This window comes from Argentina silus, assembly GCF_951799395.1.
Source record: "Argentina silus genome assembly, chromosome: 17".
NCBI lineage: Eukaryota > Metazoa > Chordata > Actinopteri > Argentiniformes > Argentinidae > Argentina > Argentina silus.
In genome coordinates this window covers 6,730,079-6,746,236 of record NC_139671.1, presented here as the reverse complement: position 1 = coordinate 6,746,236, position 16,158 = coordinate 6,730,079, and positions in this window count along the sequence as shown.

The window sequence follows — 16,158 nt, the reverse complement described above, 5'->3', positions numbered from 1 at the left end:
ACTGGGTTTCACTGTGTCCTGTCAATAAGGATTAGCCATTGATTTACATTAAGATAACCTCCTGATTTGACTTTACTTTAAATCGGACACTTGAATCAATCTACATAATGCTGAGTCACAATGTACAGTAAACCAGCCAATCCGGTGACCCCACTGGGCTCAGAGGGCTGACTGTGGCCTCCAAAGGAGGAAGTATTGTATATCACCCCCTTGCATTATTTTACTTTTTTTATTTTTTATTTTTTTTATTATTTCATTCAGAGTTGAGTCTCCTACTCCCCTCCCCTGGACCACCCCCTCTCTCTGCTCTGCCATGTTCCTACCAAGATTCTATGTTTTACTAATTCCATTGGGCAGAAATCAGCGGACAACTCTGTCCCTTCAATGTAGCCATTAGACTAAACCTCCATCTGAATTGAAAGTATCTCTCCCCTGCTCCACTGCCTGTTAATATGCACATGTTTGACTGTGGGGTCACGGAGGATGACAGGAGCTGGGCAGAAATACCTACTTCCCGGAAGAGACGGTACAGCAGGGGGCTCCACCAATCATGTATCAGCACAGAGACATTCTCAGACGCACGCTGCCGTACATCAGCGATGAACAATAAAGCAGAGAAGTGACAGAGGGGGCAGGTGAGGAAGGGGCACACAGGAAGTGGGTGATTTTACACTGTGAGCGCAACAATGGGCTCATGTTGAAGCTCCATGGTGCAGACAGGAAATAGTTTTATCCTTCAGGGGACAGCTTTATGGCGTCTGTGGTTTCTCTTGTGCCACAGTATGCATATGACCCAGTTGGAAAGAAATAAGCGTCAACATTTTCACTAAGGTTACTCTCTGAGTCAAATGCTTTTTTAGACTTGAAGTGAGAAGTTTGTATTTGTCAGAGTGAACACCATTTCTGATGAGGTTGTTAAAGGAGCAGGGAATTAGTCTGTTGGAAATCTGCCACCTCTGGCCACCATAGTGAAATTCAGTTCGAAGTTCCAAACAACAGCACACCTCCCTGTTAATAATATAACCCCCCCATAATGTCAGATATTAGCTGTTGTGTTTCTGCATGTGCACAGGATTCGAGGAGGGCAGCCACCAGAGACAGGAAGGCGAAAATCGGTGAGTCCACACATGGTCAGTAACAACATGTTTGTATACAAAACGAGTGTCTTTTTTTTGGGACCAAAACAGCATTAGTAAATGAAATACTTCAAGGGATCTCATTCCCTGATAGCTAACGATTAAACATAGTCATTACAACCATTAGAAAGCTTTTAGAATGCTTTAATGTTACCTATTACACCTTTAAGACATTCTTTGAAGAACATTTAATCAATAGCAACCATCAAGATATCAATCTGGTTTTGTTTGTTGACCTATTCTGATTTCCCAACTGTATCTTTATTTGTGCCTTTATTATTCATTCAATTATAATTAGTTTGCAAGCTGTAACTTCATCAAGTCACTTCAAGAGAGCCCCATCAACAGGAGATACTCTCATGTCAAATGTAGACACAGTTAGATCGCCTATACTCCTACAGTCCTCTAGCGCCATCTTGTGTTACGTAAGTGCAGTTTGCACCATTCATATTCCCTGAGCAGTCATGACCCACTGAGACCACATGGGTGCAACACAACACGCTGTATAAAAAGTCCTTTAATATCTTTGGACTATGGATACCAGGCTTTCAGCTTTACTGACACATTGCAAGATATGGATGTATTTGTTTTGAACATCCCAAGACATGCTGTCAATGACACACAAGATAACAAACATTGTTCAGAGGATGTTGATTGAATAGTCTCAGAACGGCTTGATAAGCCATCGATGTATGCCTTGGCATTTGATAAGGCCACTAACAATTCAGTGGTCAATGTCTCACCATGACCACTAGATGTCACTTCCTTCACAGTATTCCTGTATAGCAAATCAAAACCGACAACATGCCAACGCCTTTTGGAAAAGAACATAGCTCGTATTGTAGGTGGATGGACTCACTTCACTGAAGGCTGAGGAAAGCCGCATGAACAGAGGTTTAGATATGAGATAGTCAGAGACATGAGAAACAAATAGTTCTACAATTGCTATATATGCACTACATCATACTAGGTCATTCAAGGTGAGGGGACTGGTCATGAGGACCTCAGTCCCTGTGCATTCAGTGTTGCCTCCCTAACACCCCTGGAGGTGTGCAAATGCCCACTCATGCCAACGCACACACATATTGTACCATGAGCATCATCATAGTGTGTTCAGCTCAGTGTTCCCACAGAGGACTGACACCTCACCCTGGGAAAGGCCAGACAACAGCAGAGGTGGAAAAGTTCACAGAGCGAAAAAACTTTAGACTTTAAGTTTGTTTACCATGATGGTTCCTCGCGGGCCGAACAACTGCTTCAAGACGAGGCTGAAAATGAAAAGTAAAAAGAAAAAACCTGAAACTGTAAATGGGGCCATATTGCTGAGTACAGGCGTTATTATGAAACCTCAATCAAAGACACAAAGTGGCGGTAATGAAAGGGAAAAGGGAATGAATATCAGATCAGGAGGAGTCTGCGTGTGTGCGTATCTATGTGCGTGTGTGTGTGTGTGAGAGAGAGAGAGAGAGAGAGAGAGAGAGAGAGAGAGTTGAGAGAGAATTAGTGCATTGATAAGATGATACTCCACTCGTACTCTGGGCCTGGGAAAGAGCATCATAATTACAGTCTTTATCATCACTCTTTCATGTCCCCCTTTCATCCCGCAGAGCGAGTGATAAACCCTGGCAAATGTACTCTGTATCATCTATAATAAGTCTTTCTGTGTGTGTGTGTGTGTGTGTGTGTGTGTGTTCATGGTACAGTATGTGCGTGTGTGTGTGTGTGTGTGTGTGTGTTTGCGTGCGTGTAATGACCCCCCGTGAATAGAATGTAATACATTATACATTACACAATGCATTTTTGATGTAGAACATGTGGATGTGATTTAAATAATCTGGATGACTTTATTTTACACTTTCCTCTCATCAGGTATGGGAGGGAGAACTGGTGATGAAATGAGAGATGCTGGGAGATGCTACTCAGAGCGTTTTAGCCAAACAGACCGCTGAGGAATGATTGTCAGCGGATACGGATGCTTCCAGAACTCATTAAAGGCCTGTCTGCCGTGTGCCAGGCTCGCCGAGACAGAGCCGGAGATAGAACGCAGCATCATAAAGGAATTCCATCCATCACGGTCGCCCATGACATTAATATCTGTCACCGACACCTCTGACAATGCAATACTGCAGCCCAGGAGTGAGAGATCTCCTTTTGCAGGGTTACGCTCCAGCCAAGAGTGTGGGGTGTGTGGGGTGTGTGTGCACGCGTGCGCGCGCGCGTGTGTTTGTGCGAGCGTGCACGCGCACGTGTGTGTGTGCGAGCGTGAGTGTGTGTGTGCGAGCATGTGTGTATGATTTTCACTTATGTATTCGAGTTTCTTTTCCCTTTCAAACAATTCCCTCTTACAACATGTTGAATTACCTCTGAGAGAAGATTGACCTTCTGTACAGTTGATATAGCCTGCCTTTACCATGCAGCATGTGCAGTACAGTATTTACAGTATTCTCTCATCACTCACCCCTCTGTTCACCTCTAACAGATCACTTCGCTTATGTCAAACACTGTTGGCCGGTTTCCCAGGCACAGATTAAGCCTAGTCCTGGACTAAATAACATTTTCACTAGAAAGTCTCAATCGAAGACGCATTTTAGCCTAGCATTAGGGTTAATCTGTGTCCGCCCTCGAACGTCCATGTTCATACATAGTAAAACCAGGGCTAATATGCACTGACTTCACCCCCCAGTCAGTCTGGATGGTGAACACTGTAATGGCCTGTATTGATCTGATTGCTTTGTATCCGGTTCTGGTTATAGCTCAGCCTGCAGTCACAGCTGCCTTTTTGGCTCGACTCTAGAGACTTCCCTTTCAAACAAACTTGTGAAGATGGATAAACAAACAAAGCCGTTGCAGACAGCCGCTCCATAAAAACAAAGTGCCTACAGTATGACAGGCAGCGTGTTCGGAGGAGTAATTCTATCTATCATGTATATATCTGTATGACCTCGGTATAACCCTATTTAGTTGTATGCAGTAATCCCAATGGTACCAGAGGCATTGAGGCATGCAGTTATTAGTATTAACATAACCAGAGAACATTCTATCTCGTTAAGCGACTTGTCTTTTCCTTTGAACCTTGTGTCCCTCTTTCCATCTCTCCACCCTCCATTTCCCCTCCCCCCGCCACCCCCCCGTCTCCGCCTTTCCCTCTCTCTCTCTCAGTCTTGAGATTATAACCCCACTCAGCGCCTTTGAACAATTAGCCAATAAGGCTGTAAATCAAACCAATGTGGTCAGGTTTTCAATTACAGACTGGATAACCCCCTAGCCTATCCATTTACACTCCACATATCACCCACCAGTGCCACTCTGCATGGTCTTCAGTACCACAAGACAGTCTGTATCTACCACCCACCCATACCTTCTCTCACCCATCTTCCCCTCCTTCTCTGACTCCTTCACGGCCAAGATCCATACTCTTTGTATGGTAAATGATCACTTTAACCCAGAAAAACTCCCTCATCCCTCTCTCCCCATGCTAACTCAGGTGAAAGACTCTGATTGTAATGGCAGGAGTACTCAGAGACAAAAAGTTAAATCCAATAGAGTAGTCTTTTACTTTCAAAAAGGTTTCGGTACACAGGTAGGCAGTCAATGGGTAGGCAGATAATCCAGGAAGGGGGTAGGCAAAGCATGGTTTGGTACACAGCTAGACAGTTCAAAAAGGCAGGCAGATAATCCAAAAAGGGGTAGGCAAAAAGGCAAGGTCAAAAACACACTCGGAGATCAAAAACCAGGAATACATATCACTAGGAAATGCTGGGACACGAAGGTACAAAGACGAACTGGCACAGAGAGAGGGGAACACAGACTAAATACACAGGGAAGGATGATGCGGAACAGGTGAAGCCAATCAGGGCGGGGTAGACAATCACACAGGCAGGAAACACACAAGGGCAGGTGGTGAACTGTCGGAAATGAGAGACAAGATGAGTAACACAAAAATAAACAGGAAACAATAAATGAAATAACATGAAACAAAGACAAACATAAACTAAGGAGCAGGTCGAGACGTTATACTTACTGTGATATTCACACAACTCAACCCAATAAACCCAAGCAAATATACCACATTTGCTATGCCATAAACACGGGGTAGACACCTCTGGTGATTTTCTTTGTCCCATTCAGAGTTTTACACCACATCGTCACCGTGTTGTTTTCCCCTCTGCCTATGAATAATGCATTGATCGTACCTTGCTTTCCGACTCCTTACTTACCATCCCACCGTTGAGTTTTCTCATTGTGTCACTGAGTTTTTTTTACCTGTCTCAGTGCTCCACCAGGCCTGGATCCCCACTCTTGATCCCCCACCTCTCTCTCTCTCTGCCTAACAGGGTCCCTGCTCAGAGTTGCTGCAGCAGCACAATGCTGATTGGATCCGACTGTGCTCTCCTTGGATCCCTGCTCTGTGCCATTTTTCAACAGACCCCACAGACAAGGGGCAGGCAGACAGGCAGGCAGGCAGGCAGGCAGGCAGGGGCGGGCAGGCAGGCAGGCAGACAGGGGCAGGCAGGCTGACAGGCAGATAGTGGCAGGCAGACAGACAGGCAGGCAGGCAGACAGTGACAGACAGACAGACAGACAGACAGACAGACAGACAGACAGGCAGGCAGGCAGGCAGGCAGGCAGGCAGGCAGGCAGGCAGGCAGGCAGGCAGACAGGGGCAGGCAGGCTGACAGGCAGGCAGGCAAACAGGCAGGCAGACAGGCAGACAGGCAGGCAGGCAGGCAGGCAGGCAGGCAGGCAGACAGGCAGGCAGACAGACAGGCAGGCAAGCAGGCAGGTAGGCATGCAGGCAGGCAGGCAGGCAGGCAGACAGGCAGCTCCAAGGTTAGCCAGCCAGGCAGCTTGGACACGCTTCCCCTTTAACACAACCCCGTGTCAGACCACCGTTGGATTATGAATATGAAACAAGGTGTTAGAGGGATCTTAACAAACACGGTAGATGTGTCAGAGATTAGGCTCAGCTGATTAGATTTGGCAGCAGCGTGTCAGATCTGAGCCTGTTAAAATGTACTGTTTCCCCCGTCTGCGTTTTGGGGAAATTCTGTGACCCACTTTGATGACAATTGCCCTTCCCTGTATACCTGAATCAGCGCTGTCTGACAACAGCCTGCAGGGCAAAAATACATTTCTGAAGCCACATATTCTCTCCGTGGGCACCTCTTTATGTGTTTCTGGGAAACCATATTACAGGATGAACCAGTTTTTCATCCCATTCTTGACCTTTTCTTGTCCCGAAAATTGTTGACCCAACTTATGTTGTTTTCCAGCACAGCGTGACTCTCATTCTTTCTACTACTTCAGATGTTCCGGAGTGATTAATCATCATTTTTGGAATGCGAGCGCACTAATGAATAAATACTTTACTCTCTCGAGTGTTGTTGCCGTTGCTGCATCCCTGTGAAACTCACTGTGCAAAAGTGCTTCATTAAATGGCTGCTAGGCAGCAGGGTGTTTAAATCAGTGTCGGGCGGTGGAACACAGGAGACTGGTGTTTCTACAGAGCACAGAGAGATGTAGTTCTAATTAGACCGCCGGCTATCTCCACGGGCCTCCTGTCACTGCCTGCACCCAAGCCCCTCTGTTTAATTACTCGCCGGGAGAAAAGGATGTCATCGCAAAAAAAAAAAAGCTAAGTAGGCCTGTATGTAGAGTACTGCAGTGTATCACGACTGTGAGAGGGAGAAACAGAGCTTCACACAGAAGGCCCCACAGTTAGAGACAACGGGGGGGAAACGGATGTGCGGTGATTAGAACGCGGTCTGATTGACATCTGATCTGAGGGATGGGTAGGTACGGTATCATCATCACGAACACACCTGCTATTTCTCCAACATGCTGCTGGGTGGGTGCTACAGAAGGTCAGACGATGAGGAGAATGGCTGACTCTCCCACAGGGAGGGAAGAGAGTGAGACGGGGAAAAGGAAAACAACAAAGTAGACTTTTTTTTTTTTTTTCCTCTTCTTCTTTTCGGGCAAAAAAAAAAACCAAGCCGGCGCTGACGACGTCTCGATGGGTCGCACTTCTGTGCGGTTGCCATGGTAACCCCTGTCCCCAAGGAGATGGTTCTGGCTCGATCCCGGAGGCCAGCTTTTGATTGATTGGTTGTCAGGACGTATGAGGAATGTTGACGAGTGAGAGTCCCACTGACAGACACACTTCACACAGCGGCACTCTGCTGTAGAGAATGAGAGAGAGAGAGAGAGAGAGAGAGGGCATGGTGGGTTTCATTGCCCTGAGCGAAATATCAATGATCCCTCAAACACACTCACACGTGCACACACACACACACACACACACACTACCACACTGCAGTTGCATTCATACACAGGAATTCTTTCAACACATACAAGAACACGGATATGCACTCCAAAAATGTATGTCTAGGCTGACTACATTTTAAATTCCATTTCTTTTTTTAAATTATTGGGGAATGTTTTGGCTTGTTTCACAGGTAGGACAGGTTTGGCATATATACCAGGAAGTCATGCACAACATTTACCGACAATGGTGTCACACCTGTCCTACCTCTGGAACAAGGGATTCACAGAAGTGTCAGGCGACACTTGAAGTACAGTTGAAGTACCCCCTGGGTCAGCCTAATGATGCCAACACATGATGCACATGGTCCACTCAATGCAAGGTAGGGTGCTTGTGTCCAGAGTTCAATACATTTGAACTCTGGGCACAGCTTACGCCACCTCAAACCTCCGCGGCCCACAACGCCACTCAGGAAACAGCTGATTAGGAAGCACAGCTGCGTCCTCCATTGAAAAGCAATGGCTTGCCTGGTGCAATGCGCTTATCATGTTTTTTTAGTAATATTTTAACTCACCCCTATTGAATCGGTAAATGCATCAGAAGGCAATTGATGCAGCCCAGACACCGCAACGCAATATAAAGTGTTTATACATATAATTTGTTTTAATACAATTCAGCTTTTTATCTTGTCATCAGTTCTTATCAGCTTGAGAGGCTCTGGCAGACATCCAAGAACAACATTCTACCAAAAGCCTTTAATGGGAAACCCAGTCCAGACCCTAAAACCATTGGCCAAGACAGTAGTTACCACTTGTTGGAAGTGTTCAATCCTATCTGATTAGATACTATAACAAACAGTGAGAGTGATCGTTTTGATCTGCAGCTGTTGTTTAATGTCGAAGAGACTAACAGTGTTAGCTTTGTTCAGGCCAAGAGTCATAAAAAGGAGAGTATCACCATTTTGCATACTTACCTTACTTGCTTTTAACCTGTAAAATGTTCGTTATTGATTTTTGTTCCAAATTCACAATTTTTTTCCCACAATTTACCAGTACAATAAAACAAAATCAATCACATACACAATGTCATCATCTTGTTTTTTTGTTTTTTTAACCAAAATCTGAAACTGGGTCTTTGAACCTCAACTCCCTCTAACAGGCATCCTGTGCAGACATCCCACAGTAGGACCCTTGTTGAGGTCATGTGAAAAGAAAACCAGAATGAAGTAAAGGTTACACGTTAGAACCCTCTCATTAAAACCAATTAGGTTTCCTCACAGAACAAAAACAGATCCATTGAGTGATAAAACACCACACAACCGTTGATTTTGTTCTCGATGGAACTAATCAGGGAAGAGAAACATCTTTAATACTTTAGAACATCTTTGATGTCTCCTACCTAGTAAGGGTTGCAAAATCATCTCTCAAGTAGTAATTGGCCCATCAGGTTGTGTGATCTAATTGAACTAAAGAGACTGAAAAAGTGTTTCTATAGATAAAGTTCTATGTGTGTGTGTGTGGGTGTGTGTGTGTGCGTGAGTTTGTGAGTGCATGAGTGTGTTCACAAAGCCCATCTCTGAAAAAGAAGTTCATGGTCAAGACGAAGTCTACAGTCAGCTCCTGCACTGCAGTAGTTTGGGGGCACCGCTGATTTCCATGGAGACAGAGAGAGAGGGAGAGGGGGACAGAGCATGAGGGAGGAGAGAGAGAGGGAGAGGGGGACAGAGCATGAGGGAGGAGAGAGAGAGGGAGAGGGGGACAGAGCATGAGGGAGGAGAGAGAGAGGGAGAGGGGGACAGAGCATGAGGGAGGAGAGAGAGAGGAGAGAGAGGCGGGCGGTAGGTGAATGATAAATGAGTATACAGCTTGCTGTCATTTGTACCTTGGCATCCAGTCCAAAGCACAATTTAGTGTAAAATATGAGGCCGGCCACTTTAGATGACAAAGTTTAATTTTGATATATGAATAGCAGAGACAATTGCTGCCTGTTATTGGAGGGTGGGGGGTGGCCATTCTTTCCAAAGAGCAATTAATTAGTGTACACTGCAGAAGAGGGGCACTGCATGTGGCTAGTCTTATTGTGCTATTGTCCCTATTTACACCATCTGGTGTACAGATAACACTGATGTTAGTCAATGGTATTGGAAAAGGGCAGGGTAGGAGTAAGGAGGGGCGGGGACCAAGTGACTCCATGTGACAAACCTAGTCTTTTGCGTGATTTGTGTGTTTTGTTGATGTGCAGTATGAGAATGCTGAAAGGGGGCTGGTGTTTATGATTATGTTCTAGACAGGGTACAGTTACTGTTCTCATGGTACAGCAGTAACAATTGATCCCTTGCAACGAAGAACCATCTATGTGCCATTTTCAAATTCAAATGATCTCTGATTTTGAATCTAAATATCAGTAAACTGTAATTTCCAGAGACCTAAACTTTAACTAAAATACCAGTGTTGGGGAGTAGTTGCACTACATGTAGCTCAACTATTAGTTTAATTACATTTCGGTGGTAGTTAAAACTAAATTCAAATCTTAGTCCTAACCCTAACCCTAACCCCCCCCCCCCCCCCCCCCCCCCCCCCCATGGACCAGGATCGAAACGCCACAGAAACACCGTGGCCATACTTAAGCAAATTCATTAAACTAACCAGTTCCACCGAAAAGACTTATGTGTTCACATGTGAGGTGTGCAAACCCAACCCACTTTCCACAGAAAAGAGTTCGAACACAAATTTAAGAACACATATCAAGGTGAGTTTGTTTGCTAGCTAGCAAGCTGCCCGGTACAGTAGGCGTCTTAGCTATCCGGTAGCCATATGTTTGACTCTGTTAGCCTAGCATTGCTAGTAGCAAGCTCGCTATTCTAGCTAGCTAAATATCAGCGTCATTTAGACTCAAATGGCAAATGTATGGCTAATGGAATAAGGGATCTTGCAAGATTTGGGTGAGAGTTGGTAGTCTGAACTATATCTATAATTCCTAAAGTCCTTTCTCTCAAGGGTCGTTTTGGTGTAGTTTAACTTCTTCAATTATAACGTAATTGGTAATTAATTAACTAACTAACTACATTTTCTGAGTAGCTTCCCCAACACTGTAAAATACATAGTAAGTCTTGTATGCTTATGGTCTCTATACAACATCAAAACTCGTTTATCGTTTAACGTATGGTTAAAACGTACAGTCATATATTGCTTTGAAACTGTTAAATTGGTGATATTGTTGATACTCTATTCTCATTCTTCCTATGTGCATTAATGTGATATTGTTTTTTTAAATTGTTTTTTATGTCCCATGCACCAACCTCACCAAGTCAATTTCCTGTATGTGCAAATATACTTGACTAAATAAAAATAATTCTGATTCTGATTCTGTTAATACAGCACGACATAATCATGCCCAGGTTCTCACATTTAATATCTAATATCCACATGCATCGTTAACGACACAGAGTGAGTCATCAGCTTCAGATATTGGCCTGAGCGTAAACCCCTCGCAATCTGATTTATCTTAACTTGAGGGCATGGTAAAAATAGCATTTTGGGTATTCTTGATGGAATCTAGGATCCGATATGATCGATTGTCTGTCACACAGGGATGAGCAAAGCATTAGCGATCATTACTAATCATGCAATATCTTTTGGAGTCAGATATAACATAATGTTAACTTGTGTTAGTTGGTCATGTGACCACTTGTGTTGAGTTCGTTCGATCATGTCCATAACTGTTAGAAGTAATCATTGGGAATAAATGTATGTCTTATGTTTGACCCGTCATCTATTCTTCAGTGTTTTATTTTTATATTCTATAACACTACGGTGAGAAATAAAACTAGTTACAGAATGAAATTGATTGCCTCTTCTCATTTTTGCAATGATGTCCCATGTGGTGTAACAATAAAAGATTACTGATAATAACAGACTCCTTAACTGAATTCGACCCTTCCATTGTCTTGTCTCCCCCATCAGTTGGTGGATGACATTTATCCTCTGAGCCACCCTGACAAGGGCTGGGCACAGGGCACTATCCCTGGGCATCCACGCCAACACTGGCTGTCAGGAAAGGCCGGGTTCTAACTGATAATGGCTCCAGAAACAGGAGAAGGCCACAGAGACTCAGATATGTACAGAGATTCACATTGAGTGTGACGGGCAGAGTTCGAACCCAGATCTCCCACGTGGAAGACCCAAACATCTACCATTAGGCCAAAAGGGACATCCTCAAGCTCTGAGGGTGACACTTGAGTTTATATGTCTCAGGCAAGGGCTACCTCATCACAAGAGCATGATCCCGAATCCTACGTGAGGAAAAACACTCGTATGAAAACAAAGAAAATCAAGGAGCAAGATCACAAGACTGTATGTGAATAGTTCGGGAATAGGTTGATCTTTATCTCTCACTGTCAATCTTAAGGAAATAATAGCAACTGTTATTTTGACAAACTGACAGCAGAGGGTGCTGGGCTGCGGTGTCACTCAAATGAGTGTCACTCATTTCACCTGCTTAGCCAAAAGGCATTGTGAGTCATACTGTCAATCAAAAATCCCCAGATCCTGTTTCCCCCCCCAAGAACAACCTCTTCATGTATGTTGGTAAGCCTATCATCATGTGTATGTGTTTGTGTATGAGTTAGCTAGAGCCTCCATATGTATTTTTCATCAAAAGAACACAGAAACCTCTTGGGTGTTGGTAATGAATTCTGGGTAACGTACAGTTACAGCGCCCTCTGGTCACATTCCGCAAAACACTGAGCTGAACCAGCGCGGTTGGTGTGAAAGAAGCAGTCTACTGTCATATTCTGGCCTGAACCTTTGTAGAGTCTGATTTGAAGATTTGCTCTCTCTGTGTGTGCGTGCGTGCGTGTGTGCGTGCGTGTCCATGCTTTGGCTTTCTCTCTCTATCTCTCTCTCTCTCCTCTGGACTCCAGTAAAGAAGGAGAGAGATGAGCAGGGAGATTTAGCCCAGCGGCAGAGCTGTGTCTTTGATGTTCTCAGGGTGAGTCCTTGCAACCTCTCTCTCCTCTCTCACTCTGAGGCAACACACCTAGTTAAACACATACTGTGCCTCCTTCCTCTCATAGTCAAACACACACTCTCAGTAATGCAAATATCCAGTACACACACACAACACACACAGAATAAACATTTCCACAGTCTGCTGTTCACAGTATGTAAAAAGTACTGTTTTTAAGGGGTTTGGAATAGGTACTGTAGGACTTTATAGCATTATCTTGGTTTAGCTGTGTGTGTGTGTGTGTGTGTGTGGTTTGTGTGTATATTGGTGTGGTGTGTCGGTGTTGCTAAGTTACATGAAGGACATTCAACTAGTGGATATCTCCGGCACCCCAGCAGGACTCCTTTGAGGTAGAACAGAGTGTGAAACTGAAAGAGAGAGAGAGAGAGAGACGCAGTATTCCATTCTCTCCCATTAATCTCCCAATATTCCACGGCATGTAGACGCCTATTTATAGAACGGGAAATGATTAATTGCTGAAATATTGTACCACAAAAGAGACCAGGCTTATTCTCTCTTTCATTCCCCTCTTAGTTGTCCCTCCCTCTCTCTCTCTCTCTCTCTCCCCCCCTCTCTCTCTCTCTCTATTTCTCTCACTCTATCACAAACTGGTGTACAGTACACTTATGCGTGGTTTTGTGGTTCCATTCTGAGTCAAATTACATTTGACTCATGGGTGAGGATAAGTCATTCAAATCATTTTTTTCCCTGTTAAGCAGTTCACAAAAGGGTTTATAGAAATGGTAATTATTGGAGAGGGGAAGTGTACCAGCAGCAAAGACTCCTCCTTAAATAGAAATTGCAGAATTATTCAAGCTTTATAAGTGCATCTTAGACCAAGTTCAAATGCAGTTTGACCAGTTTGAGCACAAGCACAGCACACACGCACACACGTACGTACACACACACACACACACACACACACACACACACACACACACACACACACACACACACACACACATACTTACAGGACCATACCATCACTATTAAAGTGAGGTGTCCTCATTGGGAAGTAGACCAGATTAACACACCTTTATTGCACAGTAAGTGATTGTTACATGTATAGATGCACACTTTGCCTTCTCAGATAAAAAAAGAGAAGACACACACACACACACCCCAACCCCAGGGGGAGGAGACAGAGAGAGAGAGAGAGAGAGAGTGAGGGAGGGAGGGAGGGAGGAAGTGTGTTTTAGTCTTCAGCTCTGGACCTGGGGTAGATGCATGCAGAGGTGATTTATGGATGAGAGAGGGGAGAGAGGAGAGGAGAGGGTAAAGGAGAGGAGAGAGAGGAGAGTGCTGGCTCGAGACTGACCTCCCAGAGTGCTGGGAGAGAGGAGTGACCAGGCTCAAGACTGACCTCATTACTGCACACCCAGAACAGAGAGGGGGATAAATGAGATCAAAACTCTGACTATCTCTCTCTCTCTCTCGCTTTTTCCCCCCTTGGCTCTCTTGTCTCTTATGTTTTCGGTTTCTTTTCTCTCTCACTTCAAGTGTCCACTGCATGTTTCAGAATTATGAATGATATATAGTTTCGTGAGAAATCTTTGTGACTGTGACCTCCAGTTGTTGTTGTTTTTTTCCGACAGTGTATAGCACTGATAGTGTATATGGCGCCGTCATCAGTGATATCAGTCTAAGGTAATGATTAGCGTTCTTCTCACCCGTCTGATGTAACTTGGTACAGACCACTGAAAAAAATCGAAAATCATTATCATACTCTTTGGTCTCAAAAGACATGAAACACCAGCCAAAGATTCCTTATGAAACGTCCTTCAAGACGAGCCTGCTGTGTGGGGGTGGGGAATTGGGGGCGCGGCGGGGGGGGGGAGGATACACAGCAAGCAGCTCTGCCCATGAAAACAACCTTGGGAGAAATTTTGCTTACCTGGGCGATCTGTGGCTGAAAAGCTATTAGAGCACGAATGCTGTGAGATGAATGAGACAAACACGTTGGGCCTGTATAGTAGGGGAGAGGAATCTCAGGCTATTTTCTATCTGACAGTGATATTACTCTTGCCAGCTCTTGTTAGCTGGCACCTCATAGCTGTCCGGGATGTTTTGGTTCCCAGTCAAGGAAGTTGATCCCATGGATCTAGGCTGGATGTTGACCTGGGTCCTTTCTTAACCCCCAGTTGGAACAGCTGATCCCTGGATCTAGAAGGCTGGGTGTTGGACCCTCCTAACCCCAGTTGGTAGAGCTGATCCCTGGATCTAGAAGGCTGGGTGTTGGACCCTCCTAACCCCAGTTGGTAGAGCTGATCCCTGGATCTAGAAGGCTGTGTGTTGTACCCTCCTAACCCCAGACGGAAGACCTGATCCCTGGATCTACTGTACAAGGCGGACTTGAGTTGGACTCCTCTTACTCCAGTTGGAGGAACTGATCCCTGGCTGTCTAGGGCTGGATGTTGAGTCATGTTACCCCTACAGTATGTAGGGATGAATCAATGTGATATTTTGATCGTGCTATCGTTTATTTCTCTGTCTAAACTCTGTCACTTTGTGTTCTCTACGACCCAGGGTGGCTCTGTGCTCTTACCTGGTTCACAGGGATCACATTCGGCCATGTGTGAGCAACGATCCACAGATACAGCAGCTCTGTACAGAGAAGAAAAGCCCATTAAATAGAAATCCATAGCAGGCATTCCTTTCTAAGTCCACCCAGCCATTGTAACTGAGCTACCCTCTCTCTCTCATTCTTTATTCTCTCTCTGCAGGCTTTTGGCATTTACTGTAGATGAATTGGGAGACTTGTTGTTTTTCCACAGCACTGCCAAGGACTCCATTTGTGTTCCAGAATGTACACACACACACACACACACACACACACACACACACACACACACACACACACACACACACACGATACACACACAGACGCGCACGCGAACAAGCGCACACCCACAGACACGCACACATGCACCCACACACACACACACACACACACACACTGGGGATGTGTTTTCTCATCATTCACATTGTAAGTGTGCTGTGCGGAAGTCCTTATCCTGCAAACCAGACACTGCTGGATGCTCTGTAATAACTCAGCTTCAGCGGCCCACCGTCCAATCGTCCTGGCTCTTCACTGTGTGTTTGTGTGTGTGTGTGTGTGTGTGTGGGTGTGGGTGTGTGTGTGTGTGTGGGTGTGTGCGTGCGTGCGTGTGTGCGTGCGTGTGCTCCAGCATTTTGTGCAGCCATAATAGTTCCATGTTGCATTAATATCACAAGGTAGGCAACACCACAAAGAGGCTTCTACTGCAGCTGCTGGAAATTAGGAATTAATTATAACGTAGTTATAACACAAACAAAACCAAAAATGACCCCTTCCGACGTACACTCTCCATATTTTGCGGGTTCAACGTGAGAATCTAAAGTGAGAGCTTTTTGGCTAGTGAAGTTTCAGATGCCCTCCTTATTTGCATGTTTCAGTGCAGCTGCAGAGCAGTGGATGCCATGAGCTCAGGGTATCAGCTAGCATCCGTCAGCGCTAACTCAAAGTGACAGTGTGCAGAGAGGTCCTAATTACTGTCTCAGCTGACTAATTGTCATCTCTGAAGAACGCTAGAGAACGCCAGAGTTTCTCTCTGAGGACCATCTCATTTACAGTGCTCAGACATATGGGCCAACTCTCGCCATGTGAGAGCCATGTGTTTAATGGTATTCTTTTTAGCGGTTGTACCCACAAACCACATTCCAATCGATATAGACGCTGTCATTCAAAATCGAAACGAACACTGGGAAAGG